Source organism: Staurois parvus, unplaced genomic scaffold (assembly GCF_062004578.1).
Source record: "Staurois parvus isolate SC_StPar_1 unplaced genomic scaffold, SC_StPar_1.0 ptg000099l, whole genome shotgun sequence".
In the NCBI taxonomy this organism is placed as follows: Eukaryota; Metazoa; Chordata; class Amphibia; order Anura; family Ranidae; genus Staurois; species Staurois parvus.
In genome coordinates this window covers 3445737-3472043 of record NW_028317895.1, presented here as the reverse complement: position 1 = coordinate 3472043, position 26307 = coordinate 3445737, and the positions used below count along the sequence as shown (strand labels likewise).

The following is a 26307-nucleotide window of genomic DNA, read 5'->3' as shown; positions in this document are numbered from 1 at the left end:
ATTTATCAGGATTAGGATGCCCAAGAAAAACCAAGCAGTGTGGAAGAGATATTTGTCTACATATACTGTAGTTGACCTAGTGTCTAGTGACACTAATAGCCACTAATGCTAGATATATTGCTCTTTTTGTGTATAATACCAGATAACATATAACTAAAAGTTGGAAAGCCAAGGAACATATATGCAAGTTATATCACTCTCTTTATGATCTACAAACAGGTTATTTTTTAGTTTTTCCCTTCTAAAAACTTGTCTTTTAAGTATCTTGGTCATTTAAGGTAACAGCTGAGACTAAACAGAATATACGAATGCACATCATGTAAAGCATGCTTGAAACTCTCAGTTACTGAAACCTTGCAATGAATTGCACTCAAAGTATCAACATTTCAAAGACTACTATTACTGAATAGTTTGTCTAGCTGTAGGCAGCTGATATATGTAAAGATAGTGTTTGGTATTTGAATTCCTTTTTCTATTTCACACACCTATATTTGCCTCTACAACTGCAAGCACACCAAACTGTCCAACAAAATTGAGAGGGGTTGGGACAATCCATAATGTTGCCAGATGTTCTTATAACTGAAACATTTTATTCATATGGCTTAAAGTGGAACTTTACTTTGATGGATATGGGAGGTGTGAAAGTTATTCCCATAATGTGCAAATATGCAGAGAATACTTGCACATCATGGAAGACTTACCTCTGAGTTTGCCCTCCTCTAATTTGTTTTCAATGCTCTGTTCCTATCATCTTCTCTGGCCCTATCATCTTCTCTGGCCCTTCGTATGACCCAGCATTATCTACTTTTGGTCTTTGGACAGCCACTGATGATGCCGCTGATGATGTAACTCCAGTGCATGCATGCTACATGTAAACTACCCTAACATCTGGGTTTTAAGTGTGAATACTGTGCTGTGCATGCACAGTAAAAAAACAGCTAGGGCTATGGGCTCTGCACTGAACTTGATGATGTCAGAGGATCTGCAACTATACATATTTGAGAAGACCTTTTTCCTTTTGCAGCCTCTAGACCTAAACAAGCATTTAACCCTGCCCCTTTACAAGGAAGCAATATTCTTTTTCCCAGAATTCAGCTTTAAATATTTCTAAATTAGTTACTGCCATGTCAATTGCTCAAGCTTTTTGGATAATGTTATAGTTTTTCCCAACTTCTGTAACTTTTGCTGAACAGCTATAACAATACACACATTACCCTCATACAATTTTGATGATGCAATCATTTTCTTCAATAGTGATCCTTTGAGATAAAACATCATACTGTACTTTAAATACTTGATAGCTCTGCTGTTGGGAAGGTGTCTTATAGCACAACTAAAAGTCCTCCCTTGCAATTGGGCTGCCCAAGTGCTTAAGAGGTTAACCACTCCTTTAGTCTAGGAGATGGTAAGAGCACTTACTTACCTGATCCTCTGCTCCCTTGGCAGATGATGCTCCCTGATGCTCTGTTAGTGGACTACCACTCAGCATCCTCACATCCAGTGTAGGGCTATGAACCAAGCATTGGTTTTGATGACTTCAGAAGACCTTAGACCATTATTGCCTATGGGAGAGGAGGCTCCTGGGACTAGTCTAGCAGCACAGAGGATCCTAGTAAGCAAAACTGCTTTTCTTGGTCCCCTAAACTAAAAAAACAGTTGTCCTTGCAGAGCAGGCACAGCCCCACTGACACCACACTATTCCTTCCACTGACACCAATGATGGGGCACTATTGCTCCCACTGACACCAATGGGGCATTATTCCTCCCACTAACACCAATGATGGAACACCATTCTTAACAATGATATCAACGAAGGAGCACTATTACTCCCCCTAATACCAATGATGGGATGGGGCACTATTCCTCCCACTGATACTAATGAAGGGTTACTATTACTTACCCTAACACCAATGATGGGGCACTATTCCTCCCATTGAAACCAATGATGAGGCACTATTCCTCCCATTGAAACCAATGATGGGGTACTATTCTTCCCACCGATACCAATAAAGGGGCACTATTACTCCCTCTAATAGTCATTGTTCATTCCTACTGACTCCACGACTCATTATTTTCTCACTGCCAATAGGAAATTGTCCATTCAGGACCACTCTGTTCCATTCATTCTACTACTAACCCTGCCTGGGAACTTCTTCAGATTTCTCCCACTGTAAAAAAGGAGCTGTCCTTTCAGCACCACCACTCTATTCATTCTAGTACTAGTCCTGCCTGGGAACTTCTACAGATTCATTCTTCTTGCTGTAAATAAGTATCTGTCCATTCAGCACCACTCTGCTTCATTCATTCTACTACTAGCCTGCCTGATTTCTACAGATTCTTCTTGCTATAAGTAAGGAGCTGTCCATTCAGCAAAACCCTACTACATTTATTGTACAGGGTGTCCCTAAAATCTGGTTGCATAGATAACATCACTATAGGTGTGTGTGTGTATATATATATATATATATATATATATATATATATGATCTTACCAGGTCTTAACCCTGTTTACTTTTTTTTGGGGTATGCCAAATGAGAAGGTGTACTCTATGAAAATCACAGATATGAATCACCTGAATGAATGCATCATAAATGAATGTGCTCGAATTGACAAAAATGTGGAGTTACTGCATCGGGTTCAAGTGAATCTTGAAAAGTGCATGGAACTTTGCATCACAAATGGTGGAAATCACATTGAAGATGGTACTGATTATGAAATAAAATGTTGTTGTAAAATGTATTGACATTTATTGAAAATATGCGGTTTCCCATGTGTCCAGACTTTGTACTACTGGCCCTGTCTGGGAACTTCCTCCTGCTGTAAATAAGGAGCTGTCCATTCAGCACCACTCCACTCTATTCATTCTACTACCAACCTTGCCTGGGAGCTTTATGTTCCTCTTGCTGTAATTGGGGAGCTGTCTATTCAGCACCACTTTGCTCCAATCCTTCTATTAATAGCCCTGCCTGAGAACTGTTTTAAATAAGGAACTGTCCATTCAGCACCACTCTGCTTCATTCATTCTACTAATAGCCCTGCCTGGGAACTTCTTTAGATTCCTCCTGCTATAATTGGGGATCTGGTTATTCAGCATCACTCTGCTCCAATCCTTGTATTACTAGCCCTGTCTGGGAACTGTTTTAAATAAGGAACTGTCAATTCAGCACCACTCTGCTCCATTCATTCTACTACTAGCCCTGACTGGTAACTTATTTAGATTCCTCCTACTATATTTGGGGGACTGTCTGTTCAGCACCACTCTGCTCCATTCATTCTACTACTAGCCCTGCCTGGGAAACCATTTAGATTCCTCCTACTATAATTGGGGAGCTGTCTATTCTGCATCACTCTGCTCCATTAATTCTACTACTAGCCCTGCCTGGGATCTTATTTAGATTCCTCCTACTATAATTGGGGAGCTGTCTGTTCTTCAGCACTCTACTCCATTCATTCTACTACTAACCGCGCCTGGGAACTCCTTTACATTCTTCCTGCTGTAATTGGGGATCTGGTTATTCAGCACCACTCTGCTCTATTGCTTCTATTACTAGTCCTGCCTGGGAACTGTTAGGAGCTGTCCATTCAGCACCACTCTGCTCCGTTCATTCCACTGCTAGTTCTGCCTGGGAACTGTTAGGAGCTGTCCATTCAGCACCACTCCGCTCCATTCATTCTACTACTAGCCCTGCCTGGGAACTGTTAGGAGCTGCCCATTCAGCACCACTCTGCTCCATTCATTCCACTACTAACATTGCCTGGGAACTTTTTTACATTCCTCCTGCTGTAATTGGGGATCTGTTTATTCAGCACCACTCTGCTCTATTGCTTCTATTACTAGTCCTGCCTGGGAACTGTTAGGAGCTGTCCATTCAGCACCACTCTGCTCCGTTCATTCCACTGCTAGTTCTGCCTGGGAACTGTTAGGAGCTGTCCATTCAGCACCACTCCGCTCCATTCATTCTACTACTAGCCCTGCCTGGGAACTGTTAGGAGCTGCCCATTCAGCACCACTCTGCTCCATTCATTCCACTACTAACATTGCCTGGGAACTTTTTTACATTCCTCCTGCTGTAATTGGGGATCTGTTTATTCAGGACCACTCTGCTCTATTGCTTCTATTACTAGTCCTGCCTGGGAACTGTTAGGAGCTGTCCATTCAGCACCACTCTGCTCCGTTCATTCCACTGTTAGTTCTGCCTGGGAACTGTTAGGAGCTGTCCATTCAGCACCACTCCGCTCCATTCATTCTACTGCTAGCCCTGCCTGGGAACTATTAGGAGCTGTCCATTCAGCACCACTCCGCTCCATTCATTCTACTACTAGCCCTGCCTGGGAACTTCTACAGATTCCTTTTGCTGTATAAGGAGCTGTCCATTGAGCACCATTCCGCTCCATTCGTTCCCAGCTCTTCCCGCACGGATGGATCACTAACCTGGACGTGTGCAAGCTCAGTGTCTGTCCCCGGTTCCCAGCCGTGTCCCGAGCTGTGCGGAGAGGAGGAGGAATGTGCTTAGTGTTCCCCTGGATGATGATGATGATGGTGATGATGCCTCCTCTCTCTCCAGTCACTCCCGACTGACGCGTTGTCTCCCCTCCTCCTTCGTCTCTTTCCACTCCCTCCCTGAGCAGCGCAAATCCCAACTAGTCTTTGCTCCGCATTGATTGATAATGATCAGCTGGCTGTCAGCCTCCTTCAGCAGCCACTCGACTGTATAGGAAGGCGCCTCCCATTAGTATAACACAGCTAAACATATCTGCCGGAGGGGGGAGAATGCTGGACGGGGCTGATGTTGGGGGGAGGGATAACCTTGCATTTTGACAGCATGCTGTAAAGGCTGGGTCCCCCGGAAGACAACCCACATTTGACCTTCTTGTAAAGATCTTAATGAGATACTTCATTATTTCTGTCAAGTTTGCTTCAATGGGCAGCGTAATATTAATGATGGCTGACTACAAAGAGCGCCTTCACCCTTGCCAAACTCATCCCTGGTAGCAGGCAGAGAGGGCTTCATGAATTAGTCATACGGAGCAGGCTAGTGCTCTCCTAGTGCGGGCATTGCGGATGCTGGAGCGTTGTCATGGGCTCTTCCAGCATTAGCACTGCTTTGCTATGCATCCTGTCACTTCAACAATGACTCACAAAGGCAGAGCAGGTACAATGGAAGTATGCGGTCCAATCAGTCCAAAATCCACTGGCTACAGAAAACAAATATGGCATTGGCTGCTCTGCTTTATTGCACAGTATCATTGCTCTTTGCACTTTCTTGTGTTCATTTTTACCAGCTGATATAAATTAGAATATCTCCCAATAAATAACCCTCATGCCAAGACATTACATATACCAATATTGGTAGTATAAATGAAATGTAGAAGACAAACATTTTGTTTTATGCTGGAAACATACTGTACTGATTCTGAACATTCAGAAACAAAAATGCTATCAAATGTCGAAACAATGGACGCAGGGATGTGTGCACTGATTGTATGATGTGTACAAAGCTTACATTATGATTTAACCCTTTACATGGCAGTAACCCATGTTTGAGGTAGCAAAAAGCTGGGCTCTAATGCCCACACACTGCACATATGCATTATTGGATGGGCAATGTTTGTGTGCTGAGACTGAGCTCTCTAAGTGCTCCCAGCCCAAAGACTGAGCTGCCAAACATGGCTCTTGGTCCAGTGAAGACATTGGTAGCTGGTGGGACCAGCTTCCACTCATAAGACTGCTTTGATAGTCAATCATATTGGTTACATGATCACCAAAGAGAATGTCAGGGCAGGCAGGAAGGGTATTAGAAAAGAAAACTAATAAAGTCACCATATCTAAGAATTGGTAAGCTACAATATATTGCATTTTTGTTTGTTAAACTGGTAGGTTTAACACTGGTAGGTTTAAACTTTTGTGGTGTTAAACTGGTAGGTTTAACACCACTTTAAAGCCCGACACTGGGCATCCATTTCTACTCCTTTCATCCATCCTGCGAGGCATTTACCTTTCTTACACAGTTGAGCAAATTATACTCACCTAAGACTCCCCATCTAGGTCCCTTGCTAAACTTTTACTTTAACCACATGGTTCCCTTTACTCCTCTCAGTCCAATGTTAGTCTTCTGGATCCCAAGAGATCCCCTTTGATGGATAGCCATTGAGAATTGTCCATGTCTCACAGACCATGACATGTAAACACGGAAGAAGCACCCTAGCAGGAAGTATAAAGAGAGAAGGACCCAACCCTGGTTGAACAGCCATAGCATTACAACTATTGACAGGCAAAGTGAATAACATTGATTATCTCATTACAATGGAAGCTGAGAACAGGTGGAATATATTAGGCAGCAAGTGACCATGTTGTCTCTGAAGTTGATGTGTTGAAAGCAGTAAAAATGGTCAAGCACTAGGATTTGAGCAACTTTGACAAAGGCCAAATTGTAATGGCAATAGGAATGGGTCAGAGCAACAGCAGTTCTCATGGGATGTTCCCAGTCCACAGTGGTCAGGACCTGCCAAAAGTGGTCTGGGCAAACCGGTGAACTGGTAATAGAATCATGGGTAGCCAAGGCTCCCTAATACAAATGGGGAGTGAAGGCTGGCGTTTGTAGTCTGATCCAATAGAAGAGCTACTGTAACTCAAATTGCTGAAAAGTAAATGCTGGTTCTGATAGAAAGGTGTCAGAACACACAGGGCATCACAGTTTATTTTGTATGGGGCTGTGTAGCCCCGGACCTTTCTGGATGCCCATGGTGACTGATGTCCATAGCCAAAATCACATACAAAAGGCATGTGAACATCAGAACTAGACCACAAAGAGATAGAAGAAGGTGGCCTGCTCTGATTAATCCTGTTTTCTATGGGAGGAAGGCATGGCAGCACAAGTTGTTATCTGGTACTGATTTCTTGGTCCAGATATCACAGTATACCTTCGGAGGTTTAGTGGAATCCATACCTCAGTGGGTCAGGGCTGTTTTAGTGGCAAAAAGGGTACTTACTCAAAATTAGGTGGGTGCTCATAATTTATGGCTGATTGGTGTACGTGTTGGGCTTTAAATGTAGTGGCTGCGTTTATTTTTCCCCCTTTGTTTTAAATGATGATCCAACCAGTAAGTCTGTTATTTTTCAACTTCCTTAACAAAGCATCAGTTAGAGGGTTGAGGCAAACAATTTAACAATGACAAACAATTGTTTACAATTGTCAGCTTTTATTCATTTATGTAAAACCAAAAGGTTGAAAAACTTTTGCTTAAAAAGCTTAAAAAATGTTAGCTGGCATTTGCCTGTCTCTGTATGCTGTGTAGCAGGGGACATGGTTGCTGCTATTACCTCCTCCCCTTCCCACCTGTCAGTTGTTAGGAATGCTGTCAGCTTCCTTGGGGTTTTCATTTAATTTGGGGCTGTATTAGTTTTTATTGTATGTTGATAGTTTCTATTTTTCACTTTTTACTGGCCACCTGTTCTTAGAGCTGCTTTTTGTTTGCACCCCCGTGTTCGGTTCGCGATCGAACGTTCAAACCTAATGAACGTTCGACCGCGAACCTCAAACTCAATGCAAGTCTATGGGACTCAAACTTGTAAATTCAAAAGTACCCATTTTGAGGCTTATATGCATGTTATTGGCCATAAAAGAGGTATGGGGACTCGGGTACTGCCCTGAGGGACATGAATCAGCGAAAAATTTTTTTCAAAAACTACTGTTTTTAACAGGGCAGTCATTTTTCATTGCTTAAAAAAAATACACATATATATATATATATATATATATATATATATACACACATATATATATATATATATATATAATAAAAATTAATTTAAATATCATGCCTGGGGGTCCCCTTAAACCACCTGCAAAGTTGCACATCTGTACAATGTATAGAACCTCCTGCAGCTGGACTAATATTTTTTATTTTGAATGAGATTGTTAAAAAAAAAGCATGAGCCCCCCCCCCCCAATCCCTACCAGACGCTTTAGGTCTGGTAGGAAGGTTAGGAGGGACCATACAGTAAGACATTTAAAAGTAAAAGTGTGTGGGGTTCCCCCTAAAAGCCATACCAGACCCTTTAGGCCTGGTAGGACTTTTAAGAGGAACCCCACCCCCAAAAAATGAGTGTGGGGGAAGTGCGTGGGGTTCCCCTTAAAAGTACTACCAGGCCCTTCTGGCCTGGTAGGACTTTTAAGGGGAACCCCACCCCCAAAAATTGGGAGAAAAGCATGGCCCCTTCCTAATTGTTTACATATGACCAGCATCTGTCAGATCTGTTATATTACGGCGAGTGCTCGGCAGGTGCGGATGAGTTGGTGGGCTTTTTTTAAATTTCGGCAAGTCTGGAAGTCATGAGTGATGGATTACATAAAGGGAATCTTTTTTTTTTTGCTTTTTTTAAATTAAAGGACTTGTCAAAAACTATTGTTTTGTTTTTTGTTCAATTAAAGGGATTTTTCAAAAGTCTGGCGTCTTTATTTTTTTTCAAAATATAACCCTTTAATGAATGGAATAGGAGTACAAGTACCCCTTATTCATTCACAAAGGGGGACAGCATCAGGGTGCTACCTTATTTAAGGGGGTACCCTGATGCTAATAAGCCCCCCTGTCTGCAGACCCCCATAACCATCAGGTCAGGGGGCCCTTGTCCCCATCGGCATGGGGAAACCATCCTACTGCTGAGGGCTCATGGTCTGGTAAGTCGCAGAGAGGGAAGGTGCTCGATCATCCCCCCCCCCTTTCCTGCCCTGTCAGGCCTGTGCTGAGATCAAGGGTCTGGTAGGAATTTAGGGGGGACTCCACACTTTTTTGGGGGTGGGGTTCCCCTTAAAAGTCCTACCAGGCCTAAATGGCTTGGTATGGCTTTAAGTGGAACCTCACGCACTTTCTTCCCCCCAATTTTGGGAGGTGGGGTTCCCCTTAAAAGTCCTAACAGGCCTAAAGGGCCTGGTATGGCTTTTAGGGGGAACTCCATGCACTTAAAAAAAAATACTGTGGGGTCCCTCCTAACCTTCCTAAAAGCCCTAAAGGACCTGTTATGAATTTTTTTAAATGTAATTTTTGTGTTATTTTTATTTTTTTAATATTCTCCCCTTTTTTCTGCAGTGTCCAGCAACACACTGCATAAGGCTGCATTGTAAGCAGCCTTATATACAGTAGTGTGGGGCAATTACTTAGTTGTGAGACATGATTGGCCAAAGTCACCATGACTCTCACAGTGAATTGTGCTGTGATTGGCCAAAGCACTGCACCTGACCTGTGGTCTGGTGCATTTCTTTGGTCAATCATGGCTCTCACAATGCACTGTGAGAGCACATTGTGGGGCACTTGGTGGGTGAACAGAATGGCCTTACCGTCCAAATGTCAGAGAACAAATGAATGGCCGGTTTTTGAACCCAACTCTATTGCACACTACGGCATCATTTGAAAGAAAACAAGAATATTGGGCACCTAAACCATCTCAAATGACATCAGTCAAATTCAAAGCACCCCCATATCCTCATAATACAAATAAAAGTTAGACACAAACTGTTTAGACCTATTATCCCCGATTAAAAAAAAACTGTCCTACTGCTGGCCAATTTTACACTACTCTATAATGTGCAGTATCTCAAATTTTGTAATAAAATGGCTGCCTGTACTTTTGTCTCCAGTACATTTCAGTTAGTTCATCATTAAAACTGTCCTGCTTCTGGCTAATTTTACACTGCTGTATCATCTGCAGTCTTTTAATTCCTAATGAGAATATGGTCAAAACTGGCCAGCAGAAGGACAGTTTTGCATTAGCAAGAACAAGAACAGCCTCAGTTATCTACTGAACAATTTCTATCTGGTTGAAGCAAGGCGGCCAAAGTAAGCCTATTACTGCTTGTAGAAAAACATGCATCTGTTGAAATTACCCAAAGGGGCTTTTTTTCAAACTGAAATAAATAGGATTAGTGTGCTACTACTGTATATAAGCCAAGATAATTGTAAAAGAAAGAAAATGAGCTGCCAGTGTATGCCGTCATTGAAATTGTCTTAAAAAATCACACTTCTTCCATAATACCGCAAGGATTTGTGCATTTTCAATGTCGCCCTCAAACCACATGAAAAGAACCTCTCCCTACTGTATGGTATTTTTAAAACATTTTGATGGCATTGTCCAGCTTCCTATGCCTGTTTTTTTTTTCTTTCTTTTTTTTTACAGTAGTTTTCCCATTAGCCCTAAGAATGGAAAGAATTTACTAACAGGATATAATTTGGAGCAGATTCACTCATCCTTATTTGCCAAAAAATGAATGTGCACAGGCAAATGCAACAGACAGCTGTTGAATCACACATGTACAGAAGCTGAAGAAAATAGATTTATTTCCTGAATTTGGTGAATTTGAGTTTATACTTGTTTTCGACACTAGGGCAGTTAAAACAAACAAAACATAATTTTTTCTCTCCCTAAAACTAACCAGCCCAGCACACCAAGTATTTAGACTGGTATGTGTGAAGCACAATGACCTAGGAATCATAGACAATAATACCTCTTCGTGCAGCTTCTGTTTGTCTTTAGAACACAGAAACTTATGTTGGTGCTGAAATTCTTGTTCTATGCCTTTAGATATAATATTTTTCAGATTGTTAGTAAACCCTAGCTGAGTTACCTTGGCCAAAAATGTTGACTGACTCTGTGTTAATGATTTATTATGCCTTACAAGGAAACACATAAAATGACCCCTGCTCCGAGTCATTTTTAGGTGATCTATTATGCCTCAGTTACTGTTTCTCACATAAAATCCCTTCTCATATTTTACAGCCACGTCAAGTGACTTCAGTGGTGGAAAACCTGATCCCAAGGTCGGTGGGTCACAGATCAATAACATGTGACTTTTGGCTTTTAATAAATGTTAGTGATTTCAGATATTTCTGTTTTTCTCCAACTGTCTCCTGAGGGCTTCATGCATTCACAGTCCTAGAGGAGCTGCCTTTCTCTTTGCTTCTGCCTTCAAATTTCAAATATTTCTATAGAAAATTAATTAGAAGGCAGATATGGCATTTCTTTTTTCAGCTCCATAGAAACATATGTACAATTCTTTTTGGGATTTAACTCCTTGGCTTCAAGGTCAGGCCTTGGTTACATGGCCACCTCTGCAGGATGTTAGTGGCCCCATCATCACTGAGATAAAAAAAAATGCATAATTGTCAAATTAATTAATCACATGCTCCAAATCTATTACGTATTCGGTTGAATAAATAACAGTTACCTGCACTTTATACCTGCAGAACTTTTTTAAACTGACAGATCTCCTTTAATAATGTCGATCAAAGAATAGTGAAGGTTGTCTTCAAATATAAAGTACACTCTTTCTAGAACCCCTTTAGAAAAAAAATATGTTTTTATATTTTGAAGATAAGAAATGAGCAGATCCAGTAATATTCTTTCATTGCTCTGCCAAATCTGACCTGCAATTTGCTCTGGGGCATCTGATATATAGCTCACTGGGCCATGAAAGCAGATTATAAAGGGGTTCTAGTTCCCTAGCATACTACCCTTACTTTTTAATGTCAGGATTGATAAAACATGAGGAGATTACATAACTGATATGACTATGACACACTAAATCATTTATCTGATAAGATAGCATACTACAATAGAAAAAAAGAATAATACTGGTTAATATATAAATTGATGTAAATACATCAAACTCTAACTGGAAATCTTTTATTTCTTACTAAATGAGCTGAATAAACTCTCCCTAGGAAGGGTTTTTAGATGGCGCAAGTGAACTACTAAGAGTTCTAAAGAGCTTAAGGGAAAATTAAATGGAAACAACATGGGGCCTAATTTACCAAAGAATATATGCATATGCATGCTTGAACAGCCAACTATGAGCTCACAATGTGCACAGATGTTCATGCATAGGCTACAGCATATGTATATGGAATTTTCTAACAAGTGCGGTTTGCTAAGGAATGTATGCTTCAGAATTCAAATGTACACCAGCTAAAACATGGTGTGCCTAAAATTAAATGCACTGTAATTTTCTCAAATTGTTTTGGGTCAGTCTAACTACTGTTAGCATTTTTTATTTGTATTTAGATACAAAGCTGTATCAAGTGCACATGGAGCCAGCAAAAAAAAATTATGTGCATATGCAAAAATTAAATCAATAGCTAATGTATGAGATTCCATATGCGGGTGCTTGGAAAAGAAATTCCACTAAAAATTAACTGTACATACACTGCCCTATCTCCTATGACAGCATAGTATTTTTGTTTAACATGCCATGATGGTTCAAGTACATATTATGAGATACTGAGCCAGGGACATTTATGCGTTTTTAAGTAAAATGTTGAAATTCACATTCATTAGTGCACCCTATAAAAACAGAAGCCACAAAAGCATAATTGTTCAAACATTCAATGTTCATGGTAAACCAGGATGACACCATGCACAAAGGACATCACTGCACTCTCATCTAGATAAGTTGTGGGAGCATGATCAGTATGTGTACATGTGCCTGCAATGCAATAATATTGTAATGATTTGTTCATGCTCATTTGCTTCTGAAAATCAGACCCATAATGTTTTCTTCACACTTAAAGAATATTGTGTGTAAAATATATTTCTGAGCTCATGACATACTTTGGCTTTTTAACCTCTTGCCACCCACGTAACAATTACATGCTGCACATATATCGATGATCAGCCAAGGTTTCACTTGATTAGGCAGTTCTTCCCATCCCCTTAGCATGAAGAGGTTCTTCTGGCTAAGATACTGACAGGACAGAATATAAAGGAGAGCAGAGTTGTCAACCTTACATCTCCTAAATATGCTGACTTCAGCAAGCTTTGAAAGATTCTTAAAGTATATCTAAAGCCGAATCTTTTAAAAACATTTTTATAGAGCTGGGCATGGACAAAGTCTTTCTCCTGTTCTGTAAACACAATAGGAGAGGATCTCTTTCCAAAGTGAGGAAAATCACATCTGAAACAAGACCAAAGCATGTGTCCTTATAGGAAGAGTTAATTTCTGTTCCTGTTCTGATGACAACTTTGTATTGCGCAGCACTTCCAGCTCCATTGACAATTGTCACCAAAAGAAATTCAAAAGGTGAAGCTCCCTAGCAGGTACACAGACAGCAGTAAAAACCTAACATGACTTCCAAACACTCACCACTTTATCTAACATTAGAAAAGGTATTGATTTTAGATAGGGGGGGGTCTGATTTTCTTGTTGCCTAGGGCAGCAAAAAACCTAAATACACCACTGCCTACATAGTGATAACGGAAGCACTGTTGGTAATTGGGTAAAGGGGCAGGAAGCTGTATTGTATCTCATAGTTTCTGACCTTCTCAGTACTCCCCCGTTCCTCTAAACAGACAGAAAGAAAGGCTATGTCTACTGAATACAGACTGAGAAAGAGGTGCAAACTCTGCTGCTACAAGAGCCCCATCTTTCTGTAGTGAAACATATGAAAATACATTTTATGGAGAAATGCCATTTATTACTCTGTTGTTACTTCACATATAACACAGGTTTGTAGCTCAGCACATTACATTTACAAAAAGTGGGTAAACCCTTTTTTGGCTGCTAATCAGACCCATTAAAATGAAGTGAGATAGGTATTTTCTTAAATATTCCTTTCACACTTTGCATAACACATAAACAATAACTTAGGGTTAATTATTCCTAACAGATGCAGAAAAGCTCTCAAATATTAAAAAAGTTCACATGTGCATGTGTGTGTGCATATCTGTTCTGGTGTGAAGTATTTAAAGCTGATTTGCAGCTTGGACCAATGTAAATATGCATAATTCATACCTAAGTGACTACGGGAAAGCTGAAAATTGCTATAGTAGTTGGCACTACTACAGTGATAGCAGCGATCATCGGGGGCTTCTTCTGAGCAGGCAACCTCCCCAATGCACAAAGACCATAGGAGAGTTTTGTAAAAATGGTGGTTGCAATTTTTATGTTATATGATACTTGCACAACTGTAGATCAAACCCATATTTTCAGTATTCTGCATTTTAGTGCACACACATAAAATTTAACAACCTTTTTTAGTGCATTGTTAAAGATGGGGCTGCCTCAAATAGATATCAAACATGTCAAGCATTAACATTGTGCAGTCCTGTGGAACGGTGAAAAACTGTGGTACAAAAAATTGTCCATAAGCAATGCCTTAAGCAATGTTAACTTTTAAAGTTAACAGCGAATGATGAACCCAGGATTATTGCTCTCATTCTAGCCTTCACAGTGATGCTTATTATGTGTTGGGCAATTGCTGTTTACATATGCATCTGCTCTCTACGTGTTTACATTTGCATGTGTGTGCAGGGTGACAGGTTGCTTTTCAAATTATTTTTGTTACTCTTATTTAGTTTATTATAATTTTTTTAATGCTCATAATAGTTTTTCATTCAACCATTTTTCCTATCAAAGGGGGCTAACTAGCCTCCATGCGATAGCATTGACAGATGACAGGTTCTCTTTTTGAGACATTAGGGGTTTGTTAGACCCCTATTATCTCCATTGCCATCTGCTACAGCTGATGAAGTGCAAGACTATACTTAATCAGCTGTTTGAACAGCATTTCACCCAAGTTTTTGACATATCTAAACCCATAAATGGTCAGAGCTCTGTGTTTCCATTTGTGTTTACTGTGGTCCTGGGATTCATTTAATCACCATGATCTTTTTTTATATAAAAGCCTGAAACTGGTTAAAAAAAAGCCAGTGGGCAAACCCAAGACTCATGGCGTCATCACACATCTTGTACACAGAAAGAGGTCGGTCTGAGTCCCAGGACATGCTCATCTTAGATAAGCCCTTTTATTTTACCATTCTAAGTAGCTAGTACATTTTAATAAATTTCTTATTATGATTTTATACTATGTGGATCCCTTGGCTCTCTTCCTTTTCTATGAGGTATCCGTGAAGACATAATTGGACACAGGCAGAGATACATTATCCCAAGCGGGGACCATATGGATCCACAGGTGCATTTGATTCTTTTTCTGATATAAAGAGTCCATTTTCTCTGGTAAGTGGTTTATTGAGTGAAAGGTGGTGGATCACTTAAGTGTCACAGTGTCTGAAGTTCTTGTTTGTGCAGAAGACTGCTCTGAACTGGTTTAGTCACTGGGTGGTTGCGTGGGTGGGTAGGGAGATGTCCCTCCAGTCAGTTGTGCCAATGGTTGATACTGGCGGTAAACCATGTTAGGGTTTGGGCTGCTGCCTTTCTGGTATGGCCTTAAGGTTGGTTCCACATGTATACTTGGAATAATAGAAAAGAAGGAGTGCCCAATGTCCAGAAGAATGCACTTTTGATGGTAGATTAAGAGGCAGCCCCTGGAATGACCGTGGTCACTGTCAGTTTTTCTTCCAAAACCTGAAAAATATATAACTGGAGTGGGCATTTTTCCCATTTAATAGCGTGCAGCAACAGCCTGAAGAAGGGAGAGTCTTTTCTCCCAAAACGCATTGGCATGATGTACTTGTTGTTACTTTCAATAGATGCCTCCTATTCTACCATCAAAAGTGCATTCTTTTGAATATTGGGTGCTCCTTCTTTTCTATTATTCCAAGTGTGGATCAAGATGTATTGCTATTTTTTATCTTTGGGACTGGTATTGTTATTTTTGCACTTATTTAAATGGACTCACATATGGGCTGGTTGAGTTACTAAAGGCAGAAATAGGGATTGATTTACTAAAGTCAAAAAGTCTGTGTACTGCAAGTGCAGTTTGTATAGACCTGAAGGGAAGCTCTGAAATGACACCACACTCTACTGAGTTCTATCTCTCAATCATGTGCAAGCAAAAAAATTTTCTTTCATATGATTGAGTAATCTTTGCAAAGAGAAGCTTTGCCTCATTTACTAAGCTCTGGAGCAAGTGCACTTGCAGTGCTCAGTATATTTGCCTTTAGTAAATCAACCCCATTGTGTCACTTGATGATTATTGTTTTGATTAGCACGGAACTTTGGATTTATAAATAAAATGGTAAAAAGCTGCAGCCGTGAGTTTGTTTTACCCACTTGAGTACCAGGACAATTATAAATGTACTTTGACAGACAAGTGGCTAATCCATGGCTCTGCAGCCTTTCTTCCCGCTAGCTCAAACTTTGACAACCAGTTCCCTGAAACTGCTTTTTGTGCCTATCTTTAGCTTGTCTTGCCACTGCCCTTCTCAGCAACATCATTATGTACAATGTAAAATCAGCTACCATATTCCATTGTGAGGCTGTACTTATGCATCATATGTTATGATGTATGATGTAAATAGCATTAGAACAATAAGCAAATCAGCTGGGAAGGGGTTAATTATGTTATTGTATGAGTTTTGGGGAAAAAGAGTGCATTTTGTTAAATTTAAACTTCACTTCTCCATGAAACACATAAAACGTCCAAAAACATCTAAAAAGCTCTCTTGTTGAAAGGGCCACATACAGGGTTTACCTTACTTAACCCATGCTTTCAGAACATTATACTTTCTAATAAATAATGGATGTTCTTTAAGCTGTAACACTAAAGTTTCTCTTAAAATTTTACTCAGTAGAGCTTGGAGATTCCTTTGAGTGGTACCTTCCCTGTTTATTGTTAATCAATACCACAGTTTACATAGTCTAGAAATGCAGAGTCAGCTTTTCTAGTGATAAGAATAGAAAAATTGCTACAAAGGATGAAGTGGCTTTTTAAAAAGACTCTGTTACTTTGTGAGGCACAATGACAGTGCTCTAAGATTAGTTTACATATGGGCTGCTGTCATTTAAAGCATCTCTTCTGTAAAGCTACACAATTAAACTTTTTTTTCTAACAGTAGCACATTATATTGCCAAAACTACACACGCACACATGAATAATTGCAAATTAGTTCAACCCATGTAGGAGGATGTGACTGCTGATATATAATTGGTGACTAGTACTAATTGCATGGTATTTAAAACTTTGGCCTGGTTATAGGGGTATAAATATACCCTGGAGTCACAGCAATTAACAGGCTTGCCTCCTATCACTGTGCTGGAAAGCATTTAAATATAAAATCACATTATACAATCTTACTGAAACACTAAAATAATTATGAAATCCCACAGTTAACTAACCAAAATTCACTTAAAGCCTTACTAATCCACTGTCCTGGCAATGCGATCTTGTTGCACTTGAATATTTCTAGTTGTACAGGCCTGAACATAATGAAAGAAGTCAGGATCAACAATTACATCCACATTTTGTCTGTACAGCTCATTTGTATAAAACATTGTGTCAGCTGTGCCAAAAAAAAACATCCAGAACAGTGTCATCTAAGAGAAACCAGAATGAAAATAAATCCACAAACCAGCACAGCGCACTATAAGTCCCAGCTTTCAATGTCTAGTATCAATGGCATCAAAAAAGTTTAATCAGATCAGGAGGGTGACCAGGGGCCATGCAATAAGTGGATATTGCAGCTTCTAAAGAAGAAGGATGATCCAGTGCAGCTCAAACAACAAGAAAACAGGAGCTTGGGATCCTCATTAGCATAAAATAATCATTTATTAAGAGAAGAACTTAGCACACTTAGTTAAAATTCTAGATAATCAGCATATGGGGTAGAGATCACCAAGGTGGAGGCAAAGCAAGGCTGTGTTCAGAAACCATCAGCTCCCCTGGCTGGCATTATGGGGACCCGCTCTGTTAGCTGTCAGAAGACAGCTAAAAAACAGCATTCAGCACCAGTACCTACTGCCTCATGGTAACCTCTATGAGCTGGTGGTAAGAGGGGGCGATAAAAGGACAGTCCTTCTTTCTCAAACTTGTGCTGAACCCCTAAATATTTATGTAATTTCCCAGCTTGCACAATTGGCAACAAAACCCCTGGTGGTTGGCCAGAGAGGAACACAAATAATCATCCAGCCCTATTGACTCTCCATGTTTTATAACCAGGAACACGTTCTTATAGCAAGCAGGTGTGGGCAATCGGGCGGAAATTAGTGAAACCAAAAGAAACCATGCCATCTATCAAATAAGCATCAGCTGGGTACAGCCAGAAATAATTAATTTGATAGACATTCCTGCTAAAGTCAGGGTTGCTAAACCCTGGTCAATCTCACTAGTAAAACTAGGGGTCAGGCAAAGTAACAGGTTTTCCCTTCTGCCCCATTCTGTCCCAGTGAGGTTACTCAATACACTGTATCCTTCTGACATGGTCCCTTGATTACTACCTAATCAGCTAGTATGTGTCTAGTATGTGTCTTCCATTATCACATGTAAACAGGCTGCCCCTACAATTAGCACCATACACGGGTGACAGCCACTTCTATATGTGACTTAGGTACTCCTAGATAGTATCAGATGGCTTAAGCACACCATACCTCTCTCTTTTCTTCAGTCTCCTGTATGGTAGATTCCAAAGCAAAAGGATATGTCACCCATATTTTTTGGGCACTTTGGGTTCTGTATCCTCTGCAAGTGGGAAACATTCTCTGGTGACCTCACAGCATTTTAAAGATCTGTTATGCCCACATGGATTCTCCAACACCCTAGCAGATTGATCAATATCTGTATGTATGTTGATTAAGCCATTCAGACCAAGCCAGGTTGATCTGCTTTATAACAAGTCTGCATCCATAACTATCCTCCTCCTAGGAGTTTTCTTTACCTTAATTTGGACTAATGTCTCTCTGATCAAAGTTGTTCCATAGTCTAAGCTACCCTCCTTTCCTCCCCTGGGTGTCTGGCAAAGCAGCATGTCCTGTCTGTTCCTGCTTAGACCGTGGGCTAATTGCCTGCCTGTGCGCATTATTAGCCTCACTGCCCTCTCTCCTTTCCCCAGATCTCATATCCAGTTCTGGAGTCACCTAAGCTGGGATAAACCCAGGTTCTGGTTCTACTTTAGGGCAGGATGACTGCAATACAAATATACATCCTGAGCAACAAGCATGGCTAACAAATATATATTTGTTAGCAATACCTGTCAAGGTATAGAAACACGCACAAATACTGTATGTAAATGGGATTTTTATATATATGTGTTTTTTCTTGGCATCAAGTCCTGTCTGAATTGGGTCTCCATCTTTACTTCTTGCTGGCTGCCTAAGCTGCTAACCAGGGATTTTTAACCAATACAAAATGGTGCAGTTGCCATGGGATGGTTACAGGACTGCTAGGGGATCTTATGAGTGTTTTAACAAAGAGAGAAAGCCCAACCATTAGATATGTTCCCTGTGCCTACACATTTTATAAAGCCATAGCTGCAGCAAGCACAAACAATTGCAGCCAAAATGTTGCAGGTATGCAGTCAGCGGCCAACACAGAAATGAAGAACAAAAACTGATAAAGTATTTTCTAGTGTTTCAGGAAGCTTCTGGAAGATTTGTTCCCGTGCTGCCTCTAACTATCACAGGGCAGGCTTTCTTGGAACCACATCTTTATAAGTGGCCCTTATGAAAATCACAAATATGTAGAGAATAACAGAAAATGGTACTCCTATCTCCTCTGCTACATTGCAGTGTGTTTGCTCTCCCTAATCCTAGATGCTTTCTTATTTTTCAAGGGAGGAGGACCCTGCATGTGAGGAGAACAAAAAAAGATATCTGAATGGGAAGTTCAGCCTTTATTATTACCACTTGGTCAAATTCAGTTTTGGTATGACTGCAGCATCTGTATTCATTTAGAAATAGAAGAGCCTAAGAGACTTGTAAACAAAATTGTATCTAAGTGTAGACTTCTGGAAAATACAGTGAGCCAATAACTCAAATGGGGATGAGGTTCAGGTTTACCACTGCCATAGGTTTACTTCAAATTCCCTGTATACAAATCACAAACCTTCAGTCAAAAACTTTTTAGGTTTGCAGCCAGAAATAAGGGACAACCTATAATGCAGTGCATAACTTTTGACCCTGGTCAGCTGAGTCACAGGAGCCAATAATTATAAAAAAGTGGCCTCACAGCAGCCATATTGCCAGTGTGTTGGAGCTCTTTTTTGTTTGTTTTAATGTTTTATTTATTTAATTATTCCTGACATTGGTAGATGTCCTCTGTGACAGTACCCAGCTTGCATTGGCTTTTGTTTGAGAATAGCTTACTTAATAGTTGGGTGGGATAGAATGATAAGATTTGCCCTTTATAGATTTCAGTGGAGTTTGTTATATAGTTTGTGAACTTTGAACAAAACTTGCAAAACATTTCACAGACCAAACCCAGGCAGATTTTCTTATCACTAAACACAAACAGCAAATACAATTTCTGGTGGAGTAGTGTAAATATACAGTGGAAACATTAGGGGTTTTTTTGCATTTTGGGTTCTTTGGAGGCGCAGTCTGCACTTCTGTTTAAGGCCATACACTATGAGACAAAGATCTCACTGCTGGAGCCCTTGTGGGACATAAAATTCCAGTTGGGATTCAGTCATTTGTTTTTCCCCTGCTGGACCCCAAAACTCCACCCTTCCTTATACATTGATCTCTTTCCCAGGAAAACAATGCTGCCACTTTAACTTCCAAGAATCTGGGAGGGTGGAATATGCAACAATCAATCAGAACTATTATGGCCTTAGCTAATCCCTTCTTCAAGTAGCTGCCCCTGCAAGAATTGGACAAGTCTAGTGAGAATGTTACATGGAATAATAAAAGCTTTGTTTCACTAAATAAACAAGGTTAAAAAAATTAATCATGGGAAATGCTCTGGGGGGGATTTGGGGATATATTTAGGTCATGTCTGGAGATCTTCTATAGGCATATACCTGAAATAACTTGCATATCAAGCCCAGTACTTTGCCATCCAAGGGAAAAATGGCAGATGCAGTTGTGTTGCCTGGGATGACATTCCTTACTATACTAATAGCACAAAATATTACATTTATTCTCATAGTGGTTTTTCAATAGCACCATATATTATTAATGCTTATTAGCTGAAGGTATTGGCAAAGGACCCAGTACAGTCTTTGTAAAGTATGTGAGTCTGTTAACTGGAAATGCTAATACAATGCAATTGAATTGATTTACTAAAGAAGCAATTTTCCCCCTGAATTGTTCACCTCCAATACCTTATCAACATCCAGAGTAATGTCTTCTTTAAAGTTTTCTAAGGTCATAATGGGTGTTTGAACTGAATACAACAAAAAGCAAAAGGTGCCCCTTTAGTAAAATAACTTCCATATATGCAGCATGAAAGAGTCTTCAGAACTAAAAGACAGAAGGTCAGTTGACATAGGTGTATTTATTTGTTATAGGTATTCTTGCAGCACTGACAAGTTATGCAGTGCTTTACATATATACTGCACATTCACATATGTCTGACTTCAAGAAGCTTACAATCTAAGGTCCCTAACTCACATTTATACATACTAGAGCAATTTAACCTTAAAGCAGGTCTTTGGCGTGTCGGAGGAAACTGGAAAAATTAAAAAATATATATATATTTATATATATGCCAATAAGAACAGTTGTGACACTACCAAGTTTGAAAACTTCAAATTATTTGGAAAGAATTAAAACGTCAAAGATGCCAAGTACAGTACTAACTGTAATTTAATTTTCAAGCAGAGCAGCTGTCACCAAAAGCCATTCATTAGCATATGTCTGTAGAAAAGTAGATGCTTTTGAAATCAGGTTGGGAGGTTCATTGCTAACCTTTGTGCTCTCATGAAAAGAAAGGGAGCAATGTTTATTTTACTGGTTGCTAGGACACCGAAGGAGCAGGTCAGAAGGGAGTAGCAGTACAGGTAACATTACTGAAAGGTTCAATGAGGAGCCCCAATCTAAAGAAGCCTAGGCTTTCACAATGCTGTATGCTAATTAATTCTGATGGATATATTCTTCATTTATTTATATAGACATTCCAGTGGTACATTCTTGAATTGTACACACAGGAAACCTTTAATCTAGTCCATGTTCTGCTACTTGAAGTGTATTAGCAGAAACTATAGAAGCTATTTTCAAAGAAAATGCAGCATGGTCTTAGGTATTGCTGGAAAGGAGAATTAATGTTTGCCTTTTCTATGCATAACTGGCCATATAGCTTGGTAACCTATAGAACTATGCTGTTGTTGGCGTCTTCTGAACACTAGAGTATCAAGAGAGAAATTGAGTTAGCTGTACACATTAACATTCACAGACTTGCGGACAAATGTGTAACTCAATTATATAGATTTGCACAAATTGTATTCACATTTGCTTTTATATTATTCACATTTCTTTTATATTTTAAATAATAAAAAGACAGTTTTATATTATAACCTTAAGTATATATTAGTATAACACAGACAATTTGAGTTATAGACAGCTATAGTGGAAAGCAGAACTCCAGCCAAAAATATCAAGATGAAAAGGAACAGGCTAAGAAAAAGATAAAATAACAGAAAAAACAGATTTGCTGCAATATCCACCTTCAATCCAGAGACGTATCCACAGTAGTTGTTTTCTGCTGCTGGATGTCCTTAGTCTAATTGCCATCAACCCGATTCCTCTGAGCTCAGGTCATCCTGGACCTGTCCCAACCTGTCACTGGACAGTAAAAGGAGAAGATACACAGTGATGAACTCATCTCTCTGTCACTCTGCTTCTCCTCCTAACAGTGTGCATCTTGTCAGCACAATAACTGATTGCCTCCTTGTTTTTCACACAAAAAACAACTTTTGCTGCAATATCCACCTTCAATCCAGAGATTTATCCACAGTAGTTGTTTTCTGCTGTTGGATGTCCTTAGTCTAATTGCCATCAACCCAATTCCTCTGAGCTCAGGTCATCCTGGACCTGTCCCAACCTGTCACTGGACAGTAAAAGGAGAAGATACACAGTGATGAACTCATCTCTCTGTCACTCTGCTTCTCTTCCTAACAGTGTGCTTCTTGCCAGCACAATAACTGATTGCCTTCTTGTTCTTTCTCTTTCTCTTGTACTCCAGCTTTAGAGCAAGAGGTTAATACCAGATCAAACTCGGTTACACTGCTTATATAAAAAAAAAACAACTCCTTCCCACTCACCCTAGTGTACTTTCAGCAGTTTGGAACACCTGGGGGTGGGAAGGATCAGCAATCATGTGACCACCGTCACAGTGGTCATGTGATCAGAACCTGGTCCTGCTGGCTACCAATTTGTAGCCCAGGCAGAGGGCTGTCTGCAACAGCTTGGTCTGTGTGCAGTGAGCGCGCTCTCCGCTCATAAACATTTGCTGCCCAGTGATGCATATGTGTTTGGCAGCCAAAGAGGGGTTAATGATGTATGGATGATTGCAGTGCTATATTAATTTGTGTCTTTTATATGTTCTAGAGTTCAGCTTTACAGCATACTTATGTTAAAACAACAAACACTGGTTGATCTTGCATGGTTAGCTTCATTAAACCCTTGGAGAGTTGCAAAGTTTTTGTCATTTTTGGAGCATGAGTGTAAGGATAGATGAGTGTTATTTGGGTACAGGTCAACTAGTTGCACTAGGTGACCTTACCAAAAGTACAGGATTGTGCATATAGCCAATAGAAATGTGGTATGGGCACTGGAAAATTATGTAGACCATTATTGTTAAAAAATCAAGTGAAATGATGAAAAATGTCCTCTAATTCTCCAGCATTCTCCATTAAGCAAACGGATAGGGATAGCCTACAGTAAATTCATCTAGTTCAAACCCATGATCATCAACAAGAGGAGTAAAAAGAACATTATTCATTATCACAGGACCCAAAGACACTGTCACATTTAGTCAAATCCTGATTTATGAAGTGTCCAGTATAGGTAGCCATTATTATAAAACCTAATGGTGCCCCCTAGTAACTTACTATTGTGGAAGTAATGCTATTTCTTTTTCTTTGCACAGATTCACTGTGTTGATATCAAGGACACTTAGGTATTAAATTTCCTGACATGTCTGACTTTTCTATTGCTTGAAGTCACTGAAGTTCTTACAAAGAAGTCTTCTTTTCTGTGCTGTGTGCTTTTTGCTGTAATTGAAGTATCACCTCTGGATGGACTAACTCTTCAATAACACTGCAGAATGGAAAATAACCACACACCTACAAACCACATCTCAGCTTTTAGGAGTAAAATCAAACCTATCATAAATCATCTCCTATGAGTTTCTAAGGATTATTGCACTATGTATAACCGGGCTTTCTCTTATTAAAGCTGAACTCCTTGCATTAATTAGAGCACAGATTTTTACATGTATGCATTTACAATAAAAAAAATGAAATACCTTTAAATCACTGTACAAATCAACCTCACATAATACACTGATATGAATTAATTGCACAATTTGTGTGAGCAGCAGCAGGAGTGTTTCACTTCCTCTGTCCATGCTTACATACTCAATAAGCCAAAAGGGCTCCAACTCTGCAGTGCTGTTACTACAGGGGGGCAATTGCCCCCCCCCCAGGTTATTCCTTGCCAGGTTCCCCCCACACTAAATTAAGCTCTTGCAACTAGGTTTTGTGGGATTTTTTCACATGTATTGCCACTCGGGTGCCCACACCCAGGCACATACATTGTTGAGCTCCCGGGCAGAAAGCTAAAGAGACACAGAATATCTCTCCCTCCCTCGTTTCCTTCCCCAGCAGCTCTGTCCAGGGGGTCTCATTGGACTCCAGCATGTGAATGGGTGGGACAGGATGTGGCCAGCCTCAGAGATGACCGCCTAAGCCCCACCCCATTTATTTATCTGATTCAGTGTGAGCAATTGAGGTAAGTTCTGTGGCTGTGGGATCTATTGATATACAGATAGTAAAACTGTGGTGCTATTATAGAAGTAAAAGTCTGCAACGGGCATATATCTCATTTTTTCATGTAACACAAGCAGCGACTGTGAGAAATAGGATTTCAAACTCTGTACTGTCCAATTTCTCACAGTCAGGACAGTGTTATATGAAAAAGGAGACACTATCTTTGTCAGCTAACAGCACTTTTTTACTTCTATCTAAACCTTTAGCAGTAAAAAAAAGTGTTGTTAGCTGTTAAAAGCAGTTTTAAACCCAATTTCCCACAGTCACGGCTTGCTGACACCATCACTAAGGCCCCATTCACACCTGGACATTTTGTATCTCGGGTAGAATCGCTGAGATTATGCCTGCAATCCCAAAATGCTCTGCAAAAATGACAAATTCTAGCACGTGTATTCAGGTGCCATTGATTTTCAATGGCACCTAAATGAGGTGCGGTTCTGCTGCGATTGTTGCGCAATAAATCACTGCATTGCTAAAAGCTTGTCCCCAAAAAGCAACAGGAACTTCTTTTGGGCAGCAAGATTCACGCAATGCAGGTTGTCGTGATTGCAACACGATTTATCACACCAAAATCGCAGCAGAACTGCACTACATTTAGGTGCTATTAAAAACAAAGGGCACCTGAACACGCATGGTGCGATTTGTCATTTTTGCAGAGTATTTTGTGATCGCGGGCAGAATCGTAGTGTCAGTTTTTGAGGCAAACGTGATCAGACCCTCCATTAATCCTTATGGACAGGCAGATGTAAACAGACTTGTTTCTGTTTACACCTGCATACCTCTAGTCCAATTGGGTCTGCTGAAAAAAAAATGAAGGGGATCCTTCCTCTTCCATTTAGGTGGATCAAAAAGCAGTCAGGTGTAAATGGACAGTAGAGTCTGTTTACACCCAGCCACCCAGAGTGCAGAGTGGCCTTCTGACACCTACATACTATGGACCTTTGGATGCTACCCTACATAATACAGACCTCTATACACTACCTTATATACTATAGACCTCTGGACACCACCCTACATACCACTAACCTTTAAACACCACCCTACATACTACTATCCTCTGTATACTGCCCCAAATACTACTGACCTCTGTACACTGCACTACATCCTACTGACCCTCTGTACACTGCTCTACATACTACCCACCCCTGTACACTGCACTTCATACTACTGACCTCTGTACACTACCCTACATTCTACTTACCTCTGTACACTGGATTACATCTTACTTACCTCTGTACACTGCTCTACATACTACTGACCTGTGTACACTGCACTACATCCTATTGACCCCTGTACACTGCTCTACATACTACTCACCCCTGTACACTGCACTTCATACTACTGACCTCTGTACACTACCCTACATTCTACTGACCTCTGTACACTACCCTACATACTACTGACCTCTGTACACTGCACTACATCCTACTGACCCCTGTACACTGCTCTACATACTACTGACCTCTGTACACTGCACTACATCCTATTGACCCCTGTACACTGCTCTACATACTACTCACCCCTGTACACTGCACTTCATACTACTGACCTCTGTACACTACCCTACATTCTACTGACCCCTGTACACTACCCTACATACTAGTGACCTCTGTACACTGCACTACATCCTACTGACCCCTGTACACTGCTCTAC

The 26307-nt window shown here is 40.3% G+C and overlaps 1 protein-coding gene across 2 annotated transcripts in view; it reads right to left on the bottom strand.

The window, feature by feature from the left end:
- The window catches only part of CPLX2 (complexin 2), a 208401-nt gene that overhangs the window by 91263 nt on the left and 90831 nt on the right, over positions 1-26307 (bottom strand). Inside the window, exon 1 of one of the 2 annotated variants that reach the window (XM_089671109.1) lies at positions 4434-4655. The exons of the other annotated variant lie outside the window; for it this stretch is intronic. The gene's annotated coding sequence lies outside the window, so the exon portion shown is untranslated. Of the gene's footprint in view, positions 1-4433; positions 4656-26307 lie in introns of those variants that run through there. 2 annotated transcript variants of the gene reach the window in all.